The 27956-nt window shown below is 41.8% G+C and overlaps 1 long non-coding RNA gene across 1 annotated transcript in view; it reads right to left on the reverse strand.

The window, feature by feature from the left end:
* The window catches only part of LOC119865118, a 72843-nt gene extending 47614 nt beyond the window's left edge, over positions 1 to 25229 (reverse strand). Inside the window, exons 1-2 of the long non-coding RNA XR_005375969.1 lie at positions 24726 to 25229; positions 20089 to 20158 (exon numbers count right to left, since the gene is read on the reverse strand). This is a non-coding gene — a long non-coding RNA (uncharacterized LOC119865118). The remainder of the gene's footprint in view (positions 1 to 20088; positions 20159 to 24725) is intronic.
* Positions 25230 to 27956: the final 2727 nt, after the last annotated feature.

Here is a 27956-nt window from a genome sequence, read left to right on the forward strand (position 1 = left end):
GAAGAACAGGAAGCCATTGCCATTCCTACGGCTAAAGAAAAAATGGAAGGAGATTTGCCATTTAGTGTCCAAAGCTGGGATCATCTATCAGGAGCTAGACCCACAGTAGAGGCTACCTGGTGGGCTGGGACTATGGAGCAAAGGGCTATCGAGTGGAAGTCAGAGCCACTGAGGAAACACAGCCAAGGAAGGAGGCATGGCCTGAGGCAGAGCAGAAGGGAGAGGTTCCTGGTTCCCCCCACACACCCCCTCTGGTGTTGCTCCAATGCCTCCCATTGACTGAACTTACTCAGAAGTCGGTTAGCAAGTAAACCAAGGAAATGCAGTTCCCTCGGATACAGAGTAGGGCGACAGCAGATGGACAACGGATTTGAAAGCAAACAGGTAAATGACCCACAAAACCCGGTTAACTGGCGACCAGATCTTCTGATCAGCATATGGCAACAAAGTGATTCAAGGGACTAGAAAGAAGTCTGGCCAAAAACAAACCCATTTGACATCTTATTTAGCCCATGAAGCTTTGCCTCAGATTAAATGTACACTTTCCATTAGGCTCCTTGAAATAGTTTGCATGGCTTTTGGACCCCTCAGGTACTTAGGGACACCAGTTTGGGAATCACGATTCACATTTTACCAATCTGCTTTACACGTGATTCTAATAAAACAGAAAGATAGACTCAAAGAACAAAGAGGGAGAAAACCAGATCCTAATTCTAGCATTGTCTGAAGTGACCCCTTGGGAAATGGCTTCCTGTTCTCCGTATCTCAGACTTCCTGTATGCAAATGGGCAATCAAAATCACTACTAATCTCTAGAACTACGAACCATTACAGGGTTACAGAATCACTACTAATCTCCAGAATTACTAAATGAAGTTATTAGCAGATGTCTAAATTCACTCACACTACATCCAGAAAACATACTATATTTCATAGTGCTTAAAATATAATTTTTTTTTACATTTTAACATACCTAAAACTTAACATATCATAGTTTACTTGGTAGTTGTGATGGTTAGTTGTATGTGTCAACTGGGCTACAGTCCCCAGCTATTCAAACACTAATCTATGTGACCTGTGAAAGTATTTTATAGATGTAATTAAAGTACATAATCAGTTGACTTAAGTATAGGAGATCATCCTAGGTAACCTGGGTAGGCCTGATTCAATCTGCTGAAAGGGCTTAAGAGCAAAGTTAAAGCTTCCCTGACGAAGGGAGAATTTTGCCTGTGGACAACAGCTTCATCCCATGCCCAAGAGTTACAGCCTGCAATTCCTTACAACCTGCCCTAAGTGTTTTGGACTCACCCAGGCAGCCGCCACAATCATGTAAGCCAATTCTTTGCCATAAATCTCTTAATATATATCTCCTAAAAGTTCTCTCTCTCTAGTTGAACTCTAACTAATATAGTTTTTTTTCTTTCTCATTAATTCATTAAAAAATGGTTCCTTTAATAGTCTATGGTATCTTAGCTTTGATAAAATATAGGAATTTCTACTTTCTCTCCATAGCCCATATGATTATCCTCATAAGCCCCTACCCACTAACCAAACCTGGGGAAAAAATTAAAATGTCTTTCCAATCCAGCAATTATAGCAGTCACTTTAATTAACCATTTGATTCGGGTAAAATCTCCTCTTCTTCCCCGTCCTCTAATACAAGATGGTGGCTGGTTGAAGAGGACAGCAGTGGTCATACCTAACAGTGTGACAAAGGAGAAGAGGGAGACCTCAGAGGCACACGGGGTCATCTGGATTCTCACTAGGTCTCTACTGCAGAGAGGACAGACTGAGGCCCTCTCTGAACTAGTGACCACAGAGGTACAAATGGGGTAGGTATACCTCGCCATTTGAGGTCACATGTTAGCACTCACTATAGGAACACATGATCCAGGTTATTCATCCTCATCGTGAAGGGCTCACCCAAAATGAACTCTCTCCTATAATAGGGCCTCTGCTAGTTCACCAGGACTCCCAGCATCTCCACCTCCCCTCCCTAGGACATGAAGAAACTTAAAAGTCCTGGTACCATGTAGAGGTCCAGGGGGTCCAGCATTGCTGACCTGGACTCTTAACACCACCTGAATTTGCTCATATGCTACGCTGCCCGTGGCACCAGGCTCACAGCTGCAATTTTTCTACAGGGCTTCAGTCTTCATCATACTAGTCCAAAGGAACAAATGTTTATTTGGCTTCTCCATTCCAATATGGATGACACTTTCTAAAGCTACACTCCCTTCCCCATCCCACATTGGGCCCTAAGAAAAAAAGAGAAACAAGGACCCTGACATCTCACTTTCTCCTTAGCCCCTTAATTTTCCCAGATTGGAAAAGCAAACTTTGCTTACTTCTCTTTACATCATATCTTCCTTCTACCCAAGGGCGAGACCCTTGGCTTTACCTACAGAGGCAGAACAGCAATCTTCTGAACACTTCATCAAAAATCTGAATGATCTGAGCACACCAGACCAGATTCTTGATAGTCTACAGATATTTAGAAAAGCCACTTCCATTGGTCTATTGAGCCCATCATTTCAATAAGTGAGAAGCCCTGGGACGCCTGGGGGGCTCAGCGTTGAGCATCTGCCTTCAGCTCAGGGCATGATCCTGAGATTCAGGATCGAGTCCCACATCAGGCTCTCTGCGAGGAGCCTGCTTCTCCCTCTGTCTGTGTCTCTGCCTCTCTCTGTATCTCTCATGAATAAACAAATAAAATCTTTTTTAAAAAAAATCTTTAAAAAAAATAAAATAAGTGAGAAGCCCCCAAAATATCAAGATTCACAGTAGATGGCAATACATCTGAAAAATAATTTTAATACAGCTCCATTAAAGATATTTTTGTCACCATTAAGGTCAAGGATCTATCTGACACAAACAAACTCAACACACAGTCTTTTACAATTCTATCAAATCAGGGGATCCCTGGGTGGCTCGGCGGTTTAGCGCCTGCCTTCAGCCCAGGGCGTGATCCTGGAGTCCCGGGGTCAAGTCCCGCGTCGGGCTCCCTGCATGGAGCCTGCTTCTCCCTCTGCCTGTGTCTCTGCCTCTGTGTGTGTGTGTGTGTGTGTCTCTCTCATGAATAAATAAATAAAATCTTTAAAAAAAAAATTCTATCAAATCAGGAAGACTTGGATTGATTGAGTGCATTTTACTCAACTAGTAACAGTTGGCACCAGAATAGCAAATCCAGGGCCTGCTACTTAAACTGCCCGAGACCTGCCTCCTCCTTTGCAAAACTCTTTACTGAAATGTGAAAATGCTTTATAAATTTCATAGTGCTATGTGCATACAATACATTATTAGTCTTTTTAAAATCATTGAAATTCTTGCTTCACTAATTTTTTTTTAGTTCTATTACTCAGACTAACTTCTTAAGTACTGCATGTCTATGGACAATTTTTCAGCTAAAGAAATCCATGGTCTCAAAAAAAAAAAAAAATCCATGGTCTCAAAACTGCCACCAGCAACACAATTATTATTATTATTGACTAAAAGAAATACATTCCTTATTTCAGCAAGATAGTTTTCCATTTCTTCTTCTTTCTTTTTCTGTTCTTTTTTGTTTGTTTGTTTGTTTGTTTCCTAATAACCTAGGAAGGACTAAACAAATTTTTTAACCAAATTTTATGCAATGTTAAAGGACAATGAATTATATCTAATTTGTTCAGTCTGCCATTTGAAACAAAATGTGTGTTACTACACTTTTCAAACACTAGAGATTCTACAGTTCTCCAGAATTTTAGCAAACCCTGGTAAGTTCAAAGAGGCTATAGAAATTCAGATTGCCCTGACTGATAACTGTAGGTTACAGGATACCTTGTGATTTTTCGTCTTAAGAGAAGTCATATGCTTCCTGAATTTGCTGATGTAATTGATGGATGGAACGGTTGACCAATAAAAGCAAAGGCTATCTTTCATCAAACAAAAGTTGTGCTCATGTCACTGCAATTCTTGAGAGCAAATCCATCCTAGATCCAGTTAAGTAGGTCCATACTTGTTTATCTGAGCTCCATGAACAACCATTGCCAGCCGTGGTGACGAGCACACTTAGTGTGTGCTTTTTAAAATTTTTGCTTTTTAATGGCAGCTCAAACCATACCCACAAGGGCTGTGAACTGCCTTTCTGAACCAAGACGGGGCCCTTGGTTGCCATTGTTGAGGACAGTGATTATGAAATGCACAGGCCTGTAACACCTGTTCTCGTATAAGTGCACCCGCTGCAGGTGCTGTGACTGTTGCATGGCTTCAGGCCTGCTCTGCACAGCAGGTTAGTTTAATTCCTTCTCTTACCAACTGGGTAGGGAAATACAGTATTTCATCTGGGTTTGCCACAGAGCAATTGGCAATTGCTCTTAGAGGAGAAAATACATTTTTTTTTGACAGGAGCTGGGAACTCCTGACAGAATTTCTAGGAGTCCTGTTGTTAGGGAGGCACAAGTAAGGCCTTGGTGAAGCTTTGTGGCCATCCCAGAAGACAACCTGTTCCTGGGGCCTGTGTGAAGACATTTGTTAACTGCCCTGGTTGGACAAATTTGATTTTTGGAAATAGCTAAAGGTCATATAGCACCAAGTCCACTGTACTAGAAGCTTGGGATCAAAAAAAAAAAAAAATGTGATAGAATATAGAATGATTTTCCTGTTTTTCATTTGCTGACTTTAAAAACAATTCAAAGGTAGAAGTTTTAAAAAGTATTTGAGCACTAAGCTCATAGTAGGCACTCAAAAAATTTGTATCGTCCCAATAACTTAAAAAAGAAAGCATCATTAGACTAAGCATATAATTTTACAAGGGCATTGATTTAAAGAGCAATACTGTTTGAAAAACTAAATTCTGGAAATTTTAGTTTTTAAATGGTTGGATGACTTGTCGCAGGAAAAACAAGTAAATAAAATGAAAACACTGAGAAAGTACTTTTCATGTCTTCAGGCACAGGCACTGCCTCATCCTGTGTTTGGTCTACACACATTATCAACAGTTGGTCAATGTTTCTTGATTTCAAAGTTTCTTGTGTGGTGTTGTTCTGAAGACCTAGGCAACATCACCGGATCACAGAAAGGCTCAGCAATGATATGAGGGGGACAGTGTTAAGAATTCATTTGATTACAAGCTCCAAAGCATAGTTAACTGAGAAGGTAACACAACCTCAATCTTCAGGAACCGAAGTACAGCGTTCAGTTTAACATTTGTCAGAGTTCTGCTCAAATTTGTGCTGATAGCAGAACCTGGACTATAGGCTCCCATCCAGACAAACTAAAGAAAAGCAGAGTAGAGGGCCTGGCATAGTGAGGGGAACAAACCCAGGAAAGCTGAAGAACAACTGTCAAATGGAAGGAAATTTCACCTCAAGAGGGGGTCTTACAGGACACTTGATGCCTCACCAATATCTTCAAGATTTAAGGAAGAAGAGAGACTGGCTTTATTGTATCTTCTTCTTCTTTAAGAGGAAGAATTAGGACCAGTAGATAGAAGTTATAGGAAAGGTAGGTTTGAGTTAGTACAAAGAGCTTTCCGAAAATTTTATGGTCCAAAAAATGGTCTAATGAGAGAAGACAGGCCATTACAGGGGGTGTTTAGATATAAATTACATGTCTATTTATCAAAAATATTATAAAAAGTATTCTTGTGCCACAGATAATTGGCCTGGAAGACATCAAGGGCCTTTCCCAATTCTTATAGCCCTTAAGACTAAGTAGTATCTGTGATCCCTCCTGCACATGCTGTATGTACACATATACTTCACGTGTGTGGTGGATTTATCTAAACTTATTAAAAAGGGGCGCTGGGTGGCTCAGTTGGTTAAGTGTCTGACTCTTGATTTCAGCTCAGGTGGTGATCTCAGGGTTGTGAGACTGAGCCCTGGATCGAGCCACGCTTGGGGCTTCATACCAGATGTGAAGCCTGCTCACGATTTTCTCTCTCTCTCCCCCCTGCCCTTCCTCCACCCCCCCAAAAAATAATAAAATAAAAATAAACTCATTAAAAATACTGTGACCCTACCATTGACAGAAAAATAATAATCTATCAGTCACTTCCTGATATAACTGCTATTTACCACTTATCATCGTGAAACTTTCTTGTGGTTTTTCAGTTCAATCTTACCACTAAATAGGAAGTAACTGAAATATTAGTTGAGATGAATGTCTAATATTCAGAAGTTGCTGGTAAACACTTACTAAGCACCTATTGTATGTTTGGCACTGCACTTGATACATGCAAAAACAAATAAGGCATAGTCTCCTCCTATAAGATGCTTCTAGACTAAAAGGTTAAATGACACCTGAGCAGAAGTGCTAATATATATTCAGTAGTAAGACAGCAGCCACAGAATCTAGAGAAGCCCTCAGTCCCACCTCATTCAAGGGAAGACTCTTTGGAGAGAATGATGGTTTATTCAGGAAGAGTCATCCAAGAAAAGGAAAACAGGAAGGGCATTCCAAAGAGAAGGGAATCTCGTGGGGAGATGTAGTGCTGGGTTCACTAGAGTATAAAATGTCAAGTGCAAAGCAGGGAGGGGCAGGAAATGAGGCTGGGGAGGCCGAGAGAAGGCATCGCACAAAGGGCTCATATACTATTACTTAGAAGCTTGGGGACCAGCCACAACAGGATCATAATCCAGGAGGTAACAAGGTTAGATCTATGTTTTAAGTAGAGCCATTCAGCTACAATGCCAAAGAGAGTAAACTTAAAATTAATACATAAGAAAATTCACTTAAAGGATGATGTTTTATCCACATGCACTGTTGAAGGTTTATTTCTAAACTCCACACTGACCGAAACCCAGGTTAAGCATACCTAACATTAAACACCTAAGCACGAGCACATGCCAACACAGGGATGAGAAGGGCAAACGCCCACGTCGGTCTTCCCATGATCCACTTCCCTCTCTACTTCCACTAACTCAACTGCTCCCAGGAATGGAAGGGTCAACCAAACACAGCTCCTTCTCATTCATCCTTTTTTAGAAATACATCTGGAAACTGCCACTCATAATCCTTGTCCTAATAAGCAGAAAGACATGGATAGAAACCTGTCCTTGAAGAAATAAATGTGGGAAAGCTTTTCTTTCTTTCTTTTACTTTCTTTCTTTCTCTTAATTTTTTTCCCCAAAATGTCCACATTGCTATGGACTGGTGGGGAAGGAGAAACCTAAAATCCAGGTTACTATCAGAGATGATTGTTCTCCCACTGATCATTCTTTTAGACCAAAATGATGGTGTCATACAACTTAAAGATCACTTCTGTAAGTCTCTGAGAGGTCATGCATCTGCAACAACATAGATAAAACTGGTCTGCTCGATCTTATTTATTCAGAATGAAAATCTCCTGTTCACCGTACACACTATAACTCTTTTATCCTCCTGTTTCCATCCTTGAATATGCACTATTGGTGATAGAAAGTGCATTTTCCAGTACCTATTATAAAACAGGTGCATCCTCCCATTTAATTTAGTTCACATTCTTAAGAGTTAGGTAGGTGCAAAGTATCCCAGTCAGGTTCTCCACACTAAGTTTCTTCTTTTTTCTTTTTTAAATCTTTATTTGAACTCCAGTTAGTTAACATACAGTGTAATATTCCACACTAAGTTTCTAAAAAGTGCACACATGTGAACTATTTCTTTTTTCAAAAGCAAAGAGTAACATCTACTTCCTTATAATTCTGTCACAAAACCATAAAAAAAAAAAAGCTACAGGAAAAAAAATTCCAGCAGTTTGGAAGGCTGGAGTTTTGCGACAATTTGCAAATGCTTCATAAGACTTACCAAAGCTTGTATCAGAATTGAATCTGGCCAAGCAAGAAAAAAACTATTACTTTATTTGGTAATGTGGCCACCAAATAAAGGCAGATGTTTCTTCCTCCTTTTTATCTCTAGTCGCCAAACTATTATTTTCCACATGAAGGTTTAACAACATGGAGCTAAGGAAAGACCTAAAATTTTGCTACTACGTTTATCCAACAAAGTCCAAGTATCTATCTATTGAAATACTTTGGCTAATGTTCATTTTTCATCATAAACATATCTTTCACTTAAGGTGGAGAAATTTCTCATGAGTTCTTTCAGGCACAAAAGGAAACCTGCAATCTAAGGGAAGACGCATACACCTGACTTCACGGGAAAGCTGGACCCCAGCGTTGACCTTGTCAGTAATTTGTGACACGGACAACAATGATGTTCATTGAAAGTATGGCTCTGGCTTTCTCTTTCTCTCTCTGCGTCTCTGTCTCTCTCTGGTCTCTCTCTCTCTCTCTCTCTCTCTCTCTCCATCTCATAGGCAAAACAATTAACAACTAGAGGAATCTTCTCTAAAGAAGTTAAGTCAACTTCTTGGGAAGAATTAGGGCTGTTTGGGAGATAAAAGCCCAGATGAAAACTCTTCTCATTCTGAAATGTGAAGGCCTCTCTTTGTTTAAGGGCTGCCTCCATATCAACTCACTCTAAAGTAAGGCCTACCAGTCCACATGCTCCACCTTCATATGCAAACCTCGGGCAGCCTTCCCTGTTTAGAAGATACCCAGAGGAAAAACCACCTAACACATTTAACAGAACTAATGGAAAAAATAGCAATGCCTAGCTATATCACCATGCCAATTTCAGACAGGAAATACACAGAATATTTACCTCGTATGCAATTTTTATGAGAAAGTTACTTGAGGATTTGCTCCAGGAAGGTGAAAGCAAAATACAAAAACTGGAAATCAAAAAAAAAAAAAAAAAAAAAGGCTGGAACTCAACCAAGTAACAGAAAGAAATTATATGGATGACAGTTGTGTTTGGCCTAGCAGCAGGCCCAATTGGAGCAAGGTATCAGTACATTCCATGAAAAATATCTTCAAGAAAAACTGTATAGATTTCAAGCAATGGACAGAATCAAAAAGAGCATGATACTTGGAAAAAGGAGAAAAGTTTCCTATCCCAATAATGAATTAACATTTAGAAACTCCAAGGGAAAAAAATGGTCTTGAAAAAAATCATAGTACAAATATAAAGAAAACTAAAATACCAAACCACCAAATAATTTTGAATCATTAATGAATTATAAGAAAAGAAAACCCATTTATCCTTTTGACCTCTGCAGAGGGAATAATGTCTGTTGAAGGGTCAAGAGTTTATGATGTCAGACAAAGGAAAAATAAATATAACCTTAGACTGTGGAAATACAATCTTAGGAAAGAAAATTTGGGGTTGTGAAATGGCAACATATTATTTCCATGCATAACAATAAAATAGCTTTAAATCTTTATAATCAATCGACTATATAAGATTTAAATATTGCCATAGAACAAAATGTAAATGCTAACAGCCTTAATAATATAAAAATAAAGGTTCAATGGTCAGAAGATGGGAGGTGGGATAATATAAAATAGCTAGAAGGAAGCCTAAGAATATAAATATCCCCATCTACCATAGTGAGGAGTCAAGAGATCATCTCTACAGTTGATTGTACAAGGTTTGAGGTTTATAGGTACATAAAAAACATTGAAAATTTTTAAGTAGTGAGTATCAAATTTGAAAAAGAGGATAAATGGATGCTGTGAAGTGGCTTAAGCTCCCACTTACAGGGAGGAGACAAGAGAAAATGTCTTAAATTGATGAACGAAGGAAAAAAAACCAGATACAACGATCATATAATCAAGAAAACAGAAACTACTCCAGCTGTGTCAGACAAATGGAATATAATACAAAGAGTTAATTACAAGACTACTGGAAAGTTCAAAAGAGAGAAAAGTAAAAGTGGTTTTAAAAATATAGGAGTTGGGCAGCCCAGGTGGCTCAGCGATTTAGTGCCGCCTTCAGCCCACAGCATGATCCTGGAGACCCGGGATCGAGGCCCACGTCGGGCTTCCTGCCTTGAGCCTGCTTCTCCCTCTGCCTGTGTCTCTGCCTCTGTGTGTGTGTGTGTGTGTGTGTGTGTGTGTGTGTGTGTGTGTGTGTGTTTTCATGAATAAATAAATAAAATATTTAAAAAAAAATAAATAAAAATATAGGAGTTGACCAATAGTATTTGATAGAGGAAGGAACATAAATGTTGAAGTCAGAGGAGGAGCACTGAGGCAAAATCATGAGTTCAGTTTGGGATATAATTAAATAATCACAGGGGTCATGAATAATAATCAATTAAGTGATTTAAAAAAAGTGACCAGTGCTTCCCCATGCCCTCAACCCTCCAACATGTACACATTACCTGGTTTCTGACCTTCTTTTTTTTCTAGTTTTGTTAAGATATAATTGATATACACCTCTGGACATGTTTAAGGGGTATTATATAATTTAATATACATATTATGAAATGATTACAATACTTTCAGTTAATATTTTTTTCCTCATATAGTTACAAGAAGAAAAGAAGTTTTTCTTGTGATGAGAATTTTTAAGATCTACTGTTAGCAACTTTCAAATATGCCACATATCAGTGTTAACCTTAGTCATTATGTTGTGCATTTCCTCTCCAGTGCTTATTTATCTTATAACTGGAAGTACATACCTTTTAGTTATCTTCCTCCAATTCCCCCTCTCCCCATCTCCTTTCTCTATAAACCATAACTCTGATCTCTTTTTCTGTAAGTTTATTTGTTTTATATTCCACTTATTCCATTAAATTCTCATCTGACTAATTCCATTTATCATCATGCCCTCAAGGTCTGTCCATGTTGTCACAAATGGCAGGATTTCCTTTTTTTTTTTTTGTATGATTGAACAGTGTTCCATTATATATACATATATATCATATTTTCTTTATCCACTCATCTGTTGATGCATACTTAGGCATCCATGTCTTTGCTATTCTAAATAGTGCTGCAATGAGTCAGATATCTTCTTGAGATAGTGATTTTGTTTCCTTCAGATAAATACCCAGAAGTAGAATTACTGGATCATATGGTAGTTCTTTTTTTTAAGTTTTTGAGGAACTTCCATAGTGGCTACACCAAATTACACTCCCACCAACAGTGTACAAGGTTCCATTTTCTTCACATCTTTGCCAGCATTTTTTGCCTCTTATCATTTTTTTTAAGATTTCATCTATTTATTTGAGACAGAGAGAGAGCATAGAGAAAGAGTGAGAGGGAGAAGCAGACTCCTCGCTGAGCAGGGAGCCCAATGTGGGGCTCGATACCAGGACCCTGAGGTCATGACCTGAGCTGAAGGCAGATGCTTTACCAGCTGAGCCACCCGAGTGCACTGCCTCTTATCTTTTTGATGATGCCCATTCTAACAGATGTGACGTGATATCTCACTGTGCTTTCGATGTGCACTTCCCTAACAATTAGTGATATCGAGCACTTTTTCATTTACCTGTTGGCCATTTGGATATCTTCTTTGTAAAAAATGTCTATTCTGACTATCTTCTCAAAAAGAACCTCAAGAAAGGAAAAGAATGGGGTTCTAAAATAGAGGAATTAGAGGTTCACTTAAAACTAGGAAAAATCCATGCACATGGAGATTGCTCCCATCGGGCTCCAGTGCTCTAGTATCCTGTTTGGCTCCTGGGCATGTGCAGCTGTCATTGATAATGTCTGTGTTTCTGTAGTTTGCAGTCTTATTTACCTTTCCTTGATTTTGCCCAGTCTTCTTCAGTAAATTGGAAGGGTAGGTTCTGTAGCTTCTGCTTCCTCTAAAACTACAAATGACTCCTGGTAAAGTGTCCCACACATTATGTGGCACATAAACAAGACTAATCGACTTGATGAGAGAGTGAAGTAGAACTTGGAAATGCCCTGGAGTAGAAACCAGTGACCTCAACCACCGAGTTCGGGCCTGATGCCTTCGGGAAGCATGTATGTTTTCATTAAGAACTACCACCATCGTTCTGTGAACATCTATTAAATACATTTCATGATTGACTAAAACAGTGGACAATGCTTAAATCACAGCTAACATTTTAAACCTTACCAAAAACTTTAAATTTACCGAGTAAATAACTTAGGTCTCAATTCAGACGTCACCTCCTCTGAACAGAGAGACCTGTCAGACCATCAAACTAAAGCCACCTCCAATAACTCTACCACATGACCCTATTTAACCTTCTGCCTTTACCGAGATTATCTCACCTATTTGTGTGTTTACTAGTTTATTTATTCATTCATCAGCTTATTGTCTGTCTCCATCACGAGAATGTAGTCTGTATGAAATCAGGGATGCTGTCATAATCTTTGCTCTATCTCCCACCTCTAGAACAGAGTTAGCGTCTATTAGGTACTGAATGAATCTATGCTGAATCTCAAATATATCCTGCATCTCTCCTCGTCCAATTATAGATTTGTCCTGGTTGGAATTTTTTAGAATTAGAGAACACATAGACATTAATATGAACTAAAATCAGGACTGGAGACCACTGAGACCTCAGCATAGTAAAATAAATAGTTCCATCCGATAAATGCTTGGGTGAAACAATTTTCTTAAAGACCACTCATTAATAGCTTTAAAAGATAATTTATTGTATATATGCAGCTAGAAAATAAGTGTAAAGTGGACTCTTCTAGCAATTGCTGGCATATAGAGAGATTCCCCAGCTACAGGGCATAGGCACAGCATACAGCAGAATGCTTAACTCTTTCTCAGGACGTATTACATCATTTGTGTTGCCCAGTGCAAATCACAAATGCAGTGTAACCCATCCAAAAAGAATTAGTAATTTAAAGATGGCAACAACAGAGAATTCAAACAAATGCAGGGCTCTTCTGAATGCAACATCCCTGAGCAACTGCACAGGTCACATGCCCTGCTCTTTCTTCATCCACAACAGTAAAACGAGTCAAGGAGGGTAGCACTGACACTAGTCAGAAAGACAGCTCTCAGAGGCTATGTAACCAGAAGACCAAGAGTCCCCTGGTTTATCACTCTCATGCACGCATGAGTGTGTGTATGTGTATACATTGCACTCACGTAAGCAAATACCTCCATTCCATTACCTTGCAGCAGGCAATGGTCACCAAAGAATGACCGTCCCGATAGGAAGGAGCAAGCTCAGAGAACAGGGTGTGTCCCAGCTGGTGAGTGATAAAGGAGAAGAAGCTGGGAGAAACCAGGAAGACCAAACCAACCCCCAGTAGCAAGAGGTGTCACGGGAGAAGGGAAAGTTCCCCCAAACTGCAATAAGGTAATTTTGGTCCACTTTTTAGTTTACCCTAAAGCCAAGTTTACTCTAAGATCACAAGAAAGAACCAGATAGCTGAGCTTTTTGAGGGCCTACATATACCAATTTTAAGGTCTCTTCTGACCAAGCAGCTTTAACCTTGTAGAACCTATACTGGGGGCAGAGACGGGTCCTAGGACCCCCTCAGGAGTCTTGGTTGCTCCTATGGGGGAAATTCACATTTAAATTTGTTTTGGACTTTCAGGTAGTACAAATTAAAAACATCTCAACTTAGTGAGTCCTCCAATATTTTAGGGTCAGACAGGAATTTGAATATTTGTGAGCATATATTGAATACTAGTTAGTTGGGAAGGACAGATTTATAGCTAGTTATAAACAAGAATAGCCAGAGTGCTAATTAATCAGTTGTTATCAACCTGGAAGAAAATCTCCAACAGAGTAGCACAGAGCTCTATCCTTAAATTTGTTATAATTAATATTTTCAGTTAATAATTTATATGGAAATTAGGAAGTACACTTTTCAGATCTACCAATGACCTGACAATGAACAGGATAACTAATATGTTAAAATACAGAACTAAAAAATAAAATAAAATAAATAAAATACAGAACTAAAATTCAAATATATCAAGGCACCTGGGTGGCTCAGTGGTTGAGAGTCTCCCTTCGGCTCAGAGCGTGACCCCGGGGTCCCGGGATCGAGTCCCGTGTCGGGGTCCCTGCAGGGAGCCTGATTCTCCCTCTTCCTGTGTCTCTGCCTCTCTCTCTGTGTCTCTCATGAATAAATAAATAATTTTTTTAAAAAAGAGATTGAGGGAGGTGGGTAACCTTAGGCTTCATTAATAAATAAATTCACAAAAGCTGGACTCACAGGATATAATAATCCCACTTTGTATTCAGTGATCATACCCCCAAGCAGTTTGTAATGCTGATTGGTCCAATAATATGATTTTAAAGATGGAAAAACAACACTTGGAGAGGTTAAAAAGACAAACAAGAACAACAAAATAAAACAAAACCTGGCCACCACTACAAGACTTGCAGTGCAAAGTCAGCTAGGACCCAGTTATACCTAGATCATTAATAACACCCACTGTCTTATGGCTCCTCCAAGCCGTATTGGCATTGCCTTATCTAGGAGTAGAATGTGCTCAGGAACATAATTTGTCTTCACAAATTTTCTCCAGCAGTTTGGCCAATATATATAAAAATGGCTCCGGAGAATTCAAAGAGGATTTTTAGGATATAATAATTTCTATAATACTCATATATTCAGTTTGAAAAGCATTTATGGAGCTCATACCATGTGCCTGGCACCAAGTTGGGTGCAGGAACTACTTAACAAGACAGTCCTTGCCCTCTAATCACCCACAGTCCAAAGGAGGAGACAACAGTCAATAAAATTGAATTCTTATTACCCATCATAATATGAAACAGTTATAACTACAAAGTACATGGTATAATATGATTGTTTGTGTGTCCCCCCCAAAACTCCACCCCCATGTTGAAAATCTAATATCAAAGGTAATGGTATTAGGAGGTGGGCCCTTTGGGAGGTGAATAGGTCATGGGGTATCCTCATGACTGGAATTCGGGCCCTAATAGAAAGAGACCTCAGAGAGCATGCTCACCCCTTCCATATATGAAGATATAATGTCTGTGACCTGGGCACCCTGATCTTGGGCTTCTGACTCCAGAACTATGATAAATATATTTCCATTGTTTATAAACCACCTAATCTGGGCTATTTTTGTTACAGCAGCTCAAATCAACTACGACAGTATAGAAGTCATAAAATGGAGGAAGCTGTCAGAGACATCAAGGAAGGCTTCAGAGAGGAAAGTATAGTCTACTTAAATTTACTTCATACCCTGGATGCTTCTTTTATTTTGTTAACAAACGGATTAGCACTTAACTTTTGGGAAGAGAGCATGAAAAGGAATCTGAGGTGTAATCCCAGTGCAGTCCATGTACTAAATGAAATGTGATGCAAACTAAATGTGATACTAAATGCGATACAGAAGATTGGGAAAATATTTTAAAAATAAGTCTCACACAATAAACACATGAAGGAAAGACTAAACTTCACATCCACCCTGCAAAATCCTTCAAATACAAAGGCTTCGTAAATACACTGACAACATGGTGCATGCCAGGGAAAGACTTAAATGTGAGAAAAGTAGTCCCCTCTTCTTTCATTTTTGCTTTTTCTCCTTTTAAAAACCAAATGGGGCACCTAGGTGGTGCAGTCAGTGAAGGATCTGACTCTTGGTTTCAGCTCAGGTCTGATCTCAAGGTCCTGGGATTGAGCCTTGAGTCAGGGTCAGTGCTCAGTATGGAGTCTCCTTGAGTTTCTCTCTCCCTCTCCCTCTGCCCCTTTCCCCCACTTGCACTCTATCTGTCTCAAATAAATAAATAAATCTAATAAAAATGTAAGAAGGGAAGGAAGGAAGGAAGGAAGGAAGGAAGGAAGGAAGGAAGGAAGGAAGGAAGGAAGAAAGAAAGAAAAGAAAAGAAAAGAAAAGAAAAGAAAAGAAAGAGAAGAGAAGAAAAGAAAAAAAGAAAAAAGAAAAAAAGAAAAGAAAAAAGAAGAGAAGAAAAAAGAAAGAAAAGAGGAAACCAAATGGGTATGGACTCCAGGCACTATCTCCACCAGAATAAATTCCCACCAAATTAGTAGGCTTTGGTCTGTTATTGTTTTATTCTTTTTGAGCTACTGAAAGCAATGTTTTTTATCTTTTCTTTTTTTAAAAGATCGATTATTTATTTGTTCGTTCATTCATTCATTCATTCATTCATGAAAGAAACCCAGAGACAGGCAGAGGGAGAAGCAGGCTCCCAGCGGGGAGCCCAATGCAGGACTCGATCCCGGGACCCACACCCTGGGCCGAAGGCGGACGCTCAACCACTGAGCCACCCAGGCGTCCCGATGTTTTTTATCTTTTAAATAGACTGTATCTTGCTAAAATTCCCTGGGTGCTCTGAAAGCGACCCCAGCCGTATTTCAGTAGGAAAGCCGTGGGAGGCGCACTGTTCGGCCCGCGTTCCCTTTCCCGCGTATGAGGAGCTGTGAAGTACCCGTTTTCCTTGCTTGGAAATGTCACTGGGAAGTTCTAGTGGGAGGGCGCAGTTCACTGCTGGTTAGGAAGAGGCCCTCGTCCCCTCGTCCTCTCGTGGAGGCCCTGAGGTGTAGACGCTAACAAGGTGGCCGGCAGGTGTAGCCCGCTTCAGCCTATGGTGCCTCTCGCTGGCCACGACGCACATCATCTCTCCGAGGGTCTCTCCCTCACTTCTTTACCTAGTGGAATCCCACTCACCCTTCCCCTTCTGCTGTGAGATTTGCCTCAAACTCCACTTTAAAATTAAGTTCCCACCACAGCGTTCAACCATCAAAGCCCCTATTCCATTCACCCTCACATTACAGTCAGGCGCTGACACATCTGCCTCCCTCGCTTCTTGGAAGTAAGAACCGATCTAATTTATCTGTGGTTTTTCTCTGTTGGCATGGAACAGAGGTCTTTACAGTTAGTAAATCCTTGGTAGGCTGCGTTCTATTAACCTCCATCTTTGGACAAAAGAGACAGTCTGGGCACCCGGGTGGCTCCGCGGTTGAGCGTCTGCCTTGGGCTCAGGGCGTGACCCCAGGTCCTGAGATCGAGTCCCACATCGGGCTCCCCGCAGGGAGCCTGCTTCTCCCTCGGCCTGGGTCTCTGCCTCTCTCTGTGTGTCTCTCATGAATAAATAAATAAAATACTTTTTAAAAGAGTCTGATAAATTCATTTTCAACAACAATTAAGCAGATTGCCTAACTTCCCACTAAATTTGGCCCTTTTTTTTTATTGGTCTTCAATTTGCCAACATACAGAGTAACACCCAGTGCTCATCCTGTCAAGTGCCCCCCTCAGTGCCCGTCACCCATTCACCCCCACCTCCCGCCCTCCTCCCCTTCCACCACCCTTAGTTCGTTTCCCAGAGTTAGGAGTCTTTGTGTTCTGTCTCCCTTTCTGATATTTCCCACACATTTCTTCTCCCTTCCCTAATATTCCCTTTCACTATTATTTATATTCCCCAAATGAATGAGAACATACAATGTTTGTCCTTCTCCGATTGACTCACTTCACTCAGCATAATCCCCTCCAGTTCCATCCACGTCGAAGCAAATGGTGGGTATTTGTCGTTTCTAATGGCTGAGGAATATTCCATTGTATACATAGACCACATCTTCTTTATCCATTCATCTTTCGATGGACACCGAGGCTCCTTCCACAGTTTGGCTATTGTGGCCATTGCTGCTATAAATATCGGGGTGCAGGTGTCCCGGCGTTTCACTGCATCTGAATCTTTGGGGTAAATCCCCAGCAGTGCAATTGCTAGGTCGTAGGGCAGGTCTATTTTTAACCCTTTGAGGAACCTCCACACAGTTTTCCAGAGTGGCTGCACCAGGTCACATTCCCACCAGCAGTGCAGGGGGGTTCCCTTTTCTCCGCATCCTCTCCAACATTTGTGGTTTCCTGCCTTGTTAGTTTTCTCCATTCTCACTGGTGTGAGGTGGGATCTCATTGTGGTTTTGATTTGTATTTCCCTGATGGCAAGTGATGCAGAGCATTTTCTCATGTGCTTGTTGGCCATGTCTAGGTCTTCCTCTGTGAGATTTCTGTTCATGTCTTTTGCCCATTTCATGATTGGATTGTTTGTTTCTTTGGTGTTGAGTTGAATAAGTTCTTTATAGATCTTGGAAACTAGCCCTTTATCTGATACGTCATTTGCAAATATCTTCTCCATTCTGTAGGTTGTCTTTTAGTTTTGTTGACTGTATCCTTTGCTGTGCAAAAGCTTCTTACCTTGATGAAGTCCCAATAGTTCATTTTTGCTTTTGTTTCTCTTGCCTTCGTGGATGTATCTTGCAAGAAGTTGCTGTGGCCAAGGTCAAAAAGGGTGTTGCCTGTGTTCTCCTCTAGGATTTTGATGGAATCTTGTCTCACATTTAGATCTTTCATCCATTTTGAGTTTATCTTTGTGTCTGGTGCAAGAGAGTGGTCTAGTTTCATTCTTCTGCATGTGGATGTCCAGTTTTCCCAGCACCATCTATTGAAGGGACTGTCTTTCTTCCAATGGATAGTCTTTCCTCTTTTATCGAATATTAGTTGACCATAAAGTTGAGGGTCCACTTCTGGGTTCTCTATTCTGTTCCATTGATCTGTGTGTCTGTTTTTGTGCCAGTACCACCCTGTCTTGATGACCACAGCTTTGTAGTACAACCTGAAATCTGGCATTGTGATGCCCCCAGATATGGTTTTCTTTTTTAAAATTCCCCTGGCTATTCAGGGTCTTTTCTGATTCCACACAAATCTTAAAATAATTTGTTCCTTAAACTTGCAGTATCGTGCAATCGGTTCTTGTATATGTGTTATCAGTCTAGCAAGATCGATCACTAGGTCACTAAGAGGGTAGCCACACATTAGTGCAGGCCGTCCCACTTCTGTGATTCTTCATGTCTACAACTTCTAGTGCTACCCACAGAGCAATGACTCCCAAATTTCCCACCTCTGGCCCTCTCCTAGCTCCTAAGTTCCAAAACTGCACTTTTAGTTATCCCCTCACATTCTCATCTGAATGTCTCACAGACAACGTAAATACAACATGACAACCATTTTCTCCAAAAAGTCATACCAGCTTCTTGGAGCCAGCAGGTGATCACCACTATAGGTGATGTGAAGCATTCCGAAAGCCTCTCCACTTAGCCTAACTTTTCCATGATAAGAATTATTCCTTTGGATTATGGTATAAGATCTTCAACGATCTCTATTGAATGCAACAGAGTAGATAAATTAGTGTTAGTAGATTCGTTTTGTCTCCCTTTATTGGCAATGTAAGGAAAGAAAAGGTCTCCTGACTTTACACCACTTCCTAATGAGAGAAGGTTGCTGGCAAGTTCTAGGAGAGAAAACAACATCTGTTTGGTCCCATACCTTGTCTAAACCCACAGAGGGCAAGGGCCCATTTTATCTCCCTGCTAAGTTTAAGCTAGGAAAGGGTCAGCAACTTCTCCGAGAAGCGTAGAACACAGAGCAAACTACTAGATACAAATGCAAACGTGTGTGCGTGTGCCTCCAAACACACACACATAGAGGCAAATACAGGTAAAATCTTACGCAGATGAACATTAAGACCAATCCCATTGGGATCCCTGGGTGGCGCAGCGGTTTGGCGCCTGCCTTTGGCCCAGGGCGTGATCCTGGAGCCCCGGGATTGAATCCCACATCGGGCTCTCGGTGCATGGAGCCTGCTTCTCCCTCTGCCTGTGTCTCTGCCTCTCTCTCTCTCTCTCTCTCTCTCTCTCTGACTATCATAAAATAAATAAAAATTTAAAAAAAAATTTGAAAACAGATTAGACTTTAAAAAAGAAAAAAAAAAAAAAAGACCAATCCCATTCAGTGGAGCCCACATTTTAACCAGGCAAGACAGTGATAAACAGGAGGTAGGGATGTTCCACAGGGAGGAAGAACAAAGGTGAGCCACTCTCAGCAATGGCCATCGAAAGCCCCAGGAGAACGTACGGAGACAGTTACCATCAGCCACCCCATCTTATGCTTAACACACACACACACACACCCCAACTCTATGGGACAAGTGAGTACATTAGCACCAGCAGCTGGTACCATCTCCTCCTCATCCTGACTCCTGTCACCACCTCAGGCCTGAAGTCATCACGTAGCCCAACATCTAGTCTCAGGGCAGAAGAGAACAGCATCAGACTGTGACCCTTCTTGGGCATCCATGTCTTACCCTAATCCAAGCTGTCCTGGATAAAAACAAACCACCTCAAATCGCTTTTGGAAATAGCCTATATATAGATGAAAGTCATACAAAGATTAAAATATATGAAAAAAATAAATAAATAAAATAAAATATATGTATGTTCCCTCCACCGGGCCAAGCCGTCATTCTTCTGAGTGTCCCGTTCCATCAAGGCAATTGCACCTTTACTGTCCTTACCTGTGCTTTGCTTCCATCCTTTGCTTCCATCCTTAGGCATCTTGGTCAACAGTTCTTCTCTACTCTCCCACTGAAACAAAGTAAAACAACATTTTAACCCTCTCTCCCAACCCTCCCCCAGGAAAATCATGCTTTTTAAGAGCCAAATATAATTAAAAAAAAAAAAAAGCAGCACTTTGTTTTACACGTCTGCACTGACAGCTTACAATGTTTTACAATTCATTGAGAGAACCACTAGGCTCACTGGGCTGCCTTCGGCATTGTTTTGAATTTTTGCTCTTCAAAAAAACTCCCATGTAAATTGTTTTAGCAGTCCTAACCACTTTGATAGCTCGGGCTAACTGGGAAGACATCTGGAAGCTTTGGCCTGATGAAAACTGCCCGCACGCTTGCTTCTTATGTTGTTCTTTCCCTAAGCTCTCAGATTAGTAGATGCATGACCTGAGAAGGCCACTTTGCAATTTAGGTGCGGTCTCCTCATTGGTGTCACCATTGATACTCTAGGAGTTGGCCCTGGAGGCTTAGGGAAGCCAGGTGTCTGACCAAGACCCAGTGAGTGGCTGACTGAGTGTCCTCAGGCCTACTTCCAGATGCAGCCTCCCAACAGAGCCTCAGAAAGGTCCCGGAGGGCAGACGAAGGTGTCCTGGGCCTTTGCTGACAAAGTCCTTCCTAACTTAAATGGGAAGAACGCCCTTCCACAAGGTGACACGTTTGGTCTTCAAGAACTCAGAAGCCACTTTTTCTTTCCTCATTGTCTTACCCAACTTGAGAGTGAATAAAACATGTAGAAGTAGGACTCAAAAAGTCATTGAGGAAAAAAGCAAATTTCTATAAATAGCATCACATTTACCCTTGATTTTCGTTAATACTCCCATAAAAGAAACATCTTGTGCATAAGACATATAAAGAATGTGACAAGCCATTTGAAATCATGTATTTGTGACAAAGCATTAATGACTATCAAAAAAAAAAAAAGGGAATGCCATTGAAATGACCTCCTCAAATTTCAAGCATGGAAGTCTTCTGAAGTAAAGTCAGCAGAAAGGGAGATAAATGGTGGCTATTACACTTTTAAGGTCAGCCCACCTCATGCTAACGCAAACAGTCCATTTCTAAGCTGTGAACATGGTCATCTGCACTGCATCCTTATTAGCTCAAGTGAAGGCCCATACAGCTCTCCAGATGTTTATTCTGGAGCTTTTGTAAATTTTTCATGGAGAAATTTGTTCCACTGGACACACTAATTAAAAAAGTTACTTGAAAAAAATAAAAAATACATAAAAAATAAAATAAAAAAATAAAAAAATTACTTGCCATGTCTTAACTGTGACTAAGAATGAGAAGGGTAAAGCTTTTCCCAGAATGAGATTTTTTTTTAATACAAGATCTATCAGCCTGTCCTTATTTTGTAATATCTTTCAGCAGTTGGAAAATTTTTTTTCCACCTTTAAACCATTAGGTGGAAGACACTAAGTGTGAAAGTATTTTTCACCTGCAACTACCCGTGCTTAGCATCTCCTTTCGCAGCTGTTGCTCATGACCAAATCTCACACCCCAGTTGCTGCCCCTCCCCATCGATAAATAAATGAAAAATTTTTTAATTTAAAAAGGAGGGGCCTTATTAAATAATAATAATTAATATTCATTATTAATTTTAAATATAATTTTTATAATATTATATATTATATTATTTAAATATTATAATTTTATGATAAAATATATAATTTAAATATTAATATTAATATTTAAATTAAATAAATTTAAATTATTAAATTTAATAAGGAGTCACCTGGGTGACTCAGTCAGTTAAGCATCTGCCTTTGGCTCAGGTTATGATCTCAGGGTCCTGGGATCGAGTTCTGTATTGGGCTCCCCGTTCAACAGGGAGTCTGCTTCTCCCTCTGCCCTCTGCCCACTCCCACCCCGGCCCCACTCATGCTTTCCCTCTCCCTCTCCAATAAATAAATACAATTAAAAAGGAAAGATTGGGGATCCCTGGGTGGCGCAGCGGTTTAGCGCCTGCCTTTGGCCCAGGGCGTGATCCTGGAGACCCGGGATCGAATCCCACGTCAGGCTCCCGGTGCATGGAGCCTGCTTCTCCCTCTGCCTATGTCTCTGCCTCTCTCTCTCTCTGTGTGACTATCATAAATAAATGAAAAAAAAAAAATTTAAAAAAAAAAAAAGGAAAGATTGCAAAAAGAACTGTTAGGAGGCTTTCGCTGCTCCTTTCAACCCCGTTACAGCTGAGAGGTCAACCTAGACTCCCGAGCCCTGAGCGGATAGGAAAATAAAAGTGAAGAAAGGCAGGTGTTTTATGTCCTGTCATTCTGAGTGTTTAAAACCCGAGAGGACGACCTGGGGAGTCGGGTAGTCAGCCTCCCGTCGGGGCGGCCAGCCGGAGGCACCGTCAGGAGAGGCCGGGAGCGGCCAGGCGGGAGCACTGCTGCCGGGCCCAGAGCTCCCCGAAGGCCAGAGGCGCCGGGGCGGACAGCTTCGCAGATGCCAGGCTGCCAACGCTTGGGGAAGCAGCCAAACGACTGCACCAGTCTCCACGTGGGCAGAATGACCCTTTCCTTTCGAGAAAGCCCTCCCCTCCCTACTTCTCTGCCCCCCACCAGGGGTAAACTGAGCAAGCTTCCCGAGCACTAGCGCTGGAGGAAGGGGGGAGTCCTATCATCCTGATGATGCGCTATCAGGCCTAGGTACAGTTTTTGGAGAAGATCTCCTTACACCTTTCCTCTAGGGGGAATCCTTATCTAGACTTTTCCAGAATTCATTTTTTTTTTGTTTTGTTTTGTTTTTTTTAATTTTTTATTTATTTATGATAGTCACAGAGAGAGAGAGAGAGCGCGCGGCAGAGACACAGGCAGAGGGAGGAACAGGCTCCACGCACCGGGAGCCCGATGTGGGATTCGATCCCGGGTCTCCAGGATCGCGCCCTGGGCCAAAGGCAGGCGCCAAACCGCTGCGCCACCCAGGGATCCCTCCAGAATTCATTTTGATTAAAATATGATTGACGCAAGATCAATCGATGGCAGGCCGCACCGCTTTCTATCACCGCAAAGTGAATGGTGAAAAAAAAAAAAAAAAATTCTGGCCATGTTGTAAATCCATTAGAATAAATGAATGGTTCCACTGACATACTCAAAATAAATATGTGCCTGTCATAAATGTAATTAAATAATTCAGTGGAAAAATTAAATGTTGAAACAATTACCCACATGGTTTGAAGCATTATGAAAATATTATGGAAAAGAAAAAATGGGAGTTGTTATTAATAGAACATGGAGATTTTCATGTCTTTGGGGTTTTTTTCTCCCCTCATTCCCTCAAAGTGAAAGGAAAAAAGAAAATAATATTTACAAAGTGCCTTTTATGCACCACTAAGTACTTTCATATCCATCATCTCGTTTGATTATCAGAATAAGCTTTCCGTTTCATTCGACAGAGAAGGTAAAGAGAAGTGAAGCCTAGGGGGGTCGGATGCCAGGCCCGTGACCAGGCGGGCGGCCGCTGGCTGAGCTGGCATGCCACGCACGCTCCGTGGGACTCCGTCCCTGCCACGCGGCCTGTCACCCCGGCCCCGGCCTTCCCGCCTCTGCAGGAGGCAACCCTCTCCTGTCCCGCGCTGCCTTGTCTTGTCTCCTCTCCTCTCCCCAGCAGCCAGGGGTCCCTGATTCCTTTCCTGGCCCAATGACCATGTCCTTGACTTCTATTTAATGTCTAACCTCCAAGGGTAAAGGATCAGTAATGTAAAAAATAATAATAATTAAAAGAGAACAAGAGGCAAATAATGCCATTGGGGGCTCTCGCTCTCTGTCTCTCTCTCTCTCTCTGCCTACAGAAATCTGCCTATTAATATAAGTCCCTGGTGGGGAGAAGGTACTGGGAGGGCAGCCAACAGTAAGTGGGAGTGGGTGTGGGAAAATGCAAAAGAAAGAAGGAAAGCTGCTAAAAAAGACTGGCCATATGTAGCAAATTATAAATTCTCTGGCTGCAAACACAATTTCTGCAAGTCCGGGGCCTCTTAAGGGAGCACACCTCAGACACTCTGCAAGAACCACCGGGCAGGACGTGGGGGCTGCCCGGAGACCAAACCATCCAAGATGTGACTCTTCCCCAGAGTCTGGGCGGCTGTGAGCAACAGGTGGGGGGACTTAACCCACCTGGTGTTAACCCAGATAATGATACCGCGCCACGGCTACCTCCCGACCCCCGCTCAGCTCCAGCCTCTGAAATCATTGACACCCTGGCACCATCCAAACCTTGGAGGTCTCTGAAAGTGTCCAAACAGATTTTATTAGCTCTGATTTCGGTCATCAAAGAACACAGATGGGGAGTAGAGGCAACTCCTGTGTTCTGATTAACAAGGGCCGCTCTGCAGCAGCGTGCACCGAGAACACTCTTCTGCAAAGTGGAAGCCAAGCAACTACTTGGTGTGGCTTGAAAGTCCCCTACCCACAACGTGCCTCTCTCTTACCCTGAAACTGCCTGAAATGCCCATATCACCTAACGAAACGCCCTAAGATCACTGTTAGGGTGCAACCATGATCCTAGAAAATTCAACAAGAAGCTAATGCCGGCTACCAACACAGCAGGTCAAGGACGTTTACTGGAATGGTTTAAGGTTACTCACCAGGGAAGAGGCACGGTGACCCCTGGATGCAGAGCAGAAGACACCAGGGCCACCTGAGGACAAAGCCAGCCTGGTGCGGCCTACCGTCTTCCTGCGAGCCTGGCTCCCGAGAGGAGAGAAAACACCGTAAAGGCCAGTCCCACAGTGGGCGGCGCTTCGATGAGACTCTTCACAACCAACGTTACAGGCCCGCCTCTTGGCAGCACGTGACGTGGTTTTATCCAGTGAGTTCCAGCTACGAGCTTCCTCCCTTCCTGTCCTCTTCCAGGTTCGCCCGTGAGTTTAAATGGCGGCGAAGGAAGGTGTAGAGACGGTTCCACCAGCCCCGGCCTATGGTGGGGGGGGCTTGGTTCCACCTTCCAAGCGGCCCCCCGCACAGCAAGGAGCGCCCTGTCAGAAGCCACAGCACTCAGGCTCCAGAAGCTAAACAAGACTTCTTTCCAGTCTGCAGACCCAGGACACGTTTCCAATACAGAACAGGATTTGTTTTGACTTTCAGACAACTTTTCAGTTGTATTGGGTCAAGTGGCCCTTTACCATGTCTGGGTGTCTGCACGCTCTCACCACTTTTTGCACATATATGAAGATACTCCCAGGCCTTCACTTTCCTCGGATGCTAGGATACCCATATGTTCCAGAGACTCAGGCTCCAACACAGAGACCAATTCTACGTGGTTTCCAACCTCTTTATCTTTTTCTTCTGCATTTTAGGGTATCATGACGTTATAAGCTATTTGAGATTCTTTTTTGAGGTCAGGCAGCGTAAAACTCATGAGATAAATACTAACTGGGAAGATTTCTTCACATGCAAATGCTCTACACGGTGTGGCACAGTGGAAGGCCCGCCGGGATGGGAGGTGGAGACCAGGTCCTGGGGGTGACCTGCCACTACCAGCAGAGCTCCGAGCCCCACAGGGCCTCTGTCCTGCCTGTGTAGTGAGGCGCGTGGAGTGGGGAGCTCTCTGAGGACCACGCCAGATGCCTGAATCTATATTTGGAAAGGCTTATTAAAGAGCCTTTTGTCATCTGTCTACTTCCTCTCTTCGGAAATCTTTCTCATCTACAGTATGTGTCTAAAATGAGTAGCCGAGACGAGAGGTGATGACACATCTCACGTCAGGAAATACTATGAAAACAGAGCCGAGCAGACATCGGGAGCACCATGAGATGTGGAGCCTCTTTCTGGCTTCGAATTCTTCACTCCACATACAGTTCTAATTGACCACACAAAAAGGTACTGTCTCTTTGAACCTTGCAATTATCTCTTTTTCTCCCCCTCTTTGTAATCATCAGCTCAAGTACAAGTTGATTGTGGTCATGCTGCCGCACGTCAGTGTGGTCGATGGGCCTGTCGGTGAATGAGCTTGGGTAGCTTTGCCCCCACAGAAGGAAATGCTGAAAATACTGAACAGCCAGGACAGGGGCCCATCCAATCAGAACAGGCACCCAATCAACAGCACAGACATGGGCTGGCCTGCCACACAGCTGTGTCCCAGCTGACTGTCAGCCCTGCCTGCTCCCACCCGGACTCCTGTTCTGGCTCCTCGCAGAGGAAGGAGGACACAGAGATTGGGTTGCTGGTGCTGGGCCTGCGACTCTGGCCCTGGCGACCCCAGCACTTCCTAGTGACAGGATTTACTTGCAAAGTGCTGTAATATGCAAGACAGGTGCTTGAGGGAATCCCTGGGTGGCTCAGGGGTTTAGCACCTGCCTTTGGCCCAGGGTGTGATCTTGGAGTCCCAGAATTGAGTCCCGTGTCAGGCTCCCTGCATGGAGACTGCTTCTCCCTCTGCCTGTGTGTCTCTGCCTCTCTCTCTCTCTCTCTCTCTCTCATGAATAAATAAAAACAAAATTAAAAAAAAAGAAAAAAGACAGGTGCTTGAATAAGGAGATACGGTCTCCGACTACCTATCATCTATCTATCCAGCCAGCCATCCCTTCCCTTTCTCTTCCTCCTCCCAGGTACCCCCCACACACCCTTTCTGTCTTTATGCTAATAATATTGTAAGGGCCACAAAACAAACAAAAATTAGATTCTCTTTTTTATAGAGATTTTATTTATTTATTTGAGAGAGAGAGAGAGAGAAAGAGTGCATGCAAGCCAGGGGAAGGACAGAGGGAGAGGGAGAAACAGACCCACCCACTGAACAGGAAGCCCAATGCAGGACTCGATCCCAGAGTCCTGGGATTATGACCTGAGCCAAGGGCACCGACTGAGCCACCCGGGTGACCCCAAATTTAGGTTTTTAACAACATCTTCTCTCTAACTATATGACTCTCCTGTCCCATCCCACTGGCCTCACCCATCTGAAATAATTGTCATTCTAATTGAATGTTGAACCCATGTTCAACTTTCAGGTGGCAGTTTTTTTGTTTTCATTTTCATTTTCTTGGGGGGGTAGTTTTATTGCATTTATACTTGTTCACAAAAATCATATTTTTATTTTGGTTGTTCTGATACCATAATAATTACATCATGTTGTTTGCTCTCTTTTGGAACTCCTTTTTAGCTAACCGTTACATTGCAAAGATTCACCTATATGGTCGCACTGAGGGCTATTTTTAAAGAGACCTCTATTTTCTGATAAAAAAAAAAAGGACCCAAACTCATTGTAGAAACTCTAGAAAACACACACCAAAAAAATTCAAAGAAGAAAATAAAATTTATCATAAGCCTATATTTCTTCTGGTCTTTGTCTTTCCAATACACACATTATTTTTTCTCACAAAATTGGGATCCTGTTGCATAAACAATAAATAAACAAGTAAATAGGTAATTACAAATTTTGATAAGTGCAGTGATGGAAAGAAACTGAGTACAGTTTATTTTCTGTGTAATAATGGGTAGAAGTCATTGAATTGTATATATATCTGGGCAAATTTTATGGTATGTAAATTATATCTCAATAAAGCTACTTCTAAAAAAGAATAGGACAGAGGACCACCTTAAAGTAGACAAGGAAAAGTTCTAGTATACATTATACAGAAAGAGAAGCTGGCAAGGCAATTAATATTTGAAATACATTTGGTTTGTTGCTGTCCATGCTCTTGGGAGACCTAATATTTTCATTAACAATGTGGTTTTTCTTATTTTTCCATTTTTTTATTCTTTTTTAAAATTATTTTTTCTTTTACTTATTTTAATAGCAATGTGTTTTATTATACCATTTCTTGTTGGCATTATTTTAAAAACTGCTTTCTTTAAATAAGAACTGTCATGCCAAAACCCTA

This window comes from Canis lupus, chromosome 22, assembly GCF_011100685.1.
Source record: "Canis lupus familiaris isolate Mischka breed German Shepherd chromosome 22, alternate assembly UU_Cfam_GSD_1.0, whole genome shotgun sequence".
Taxonomy (NCBI): Eukaryota; Metazoa; Chordata; class Mammalia; order Carnivora; family Canidae; genus Canis; species Canis lupus.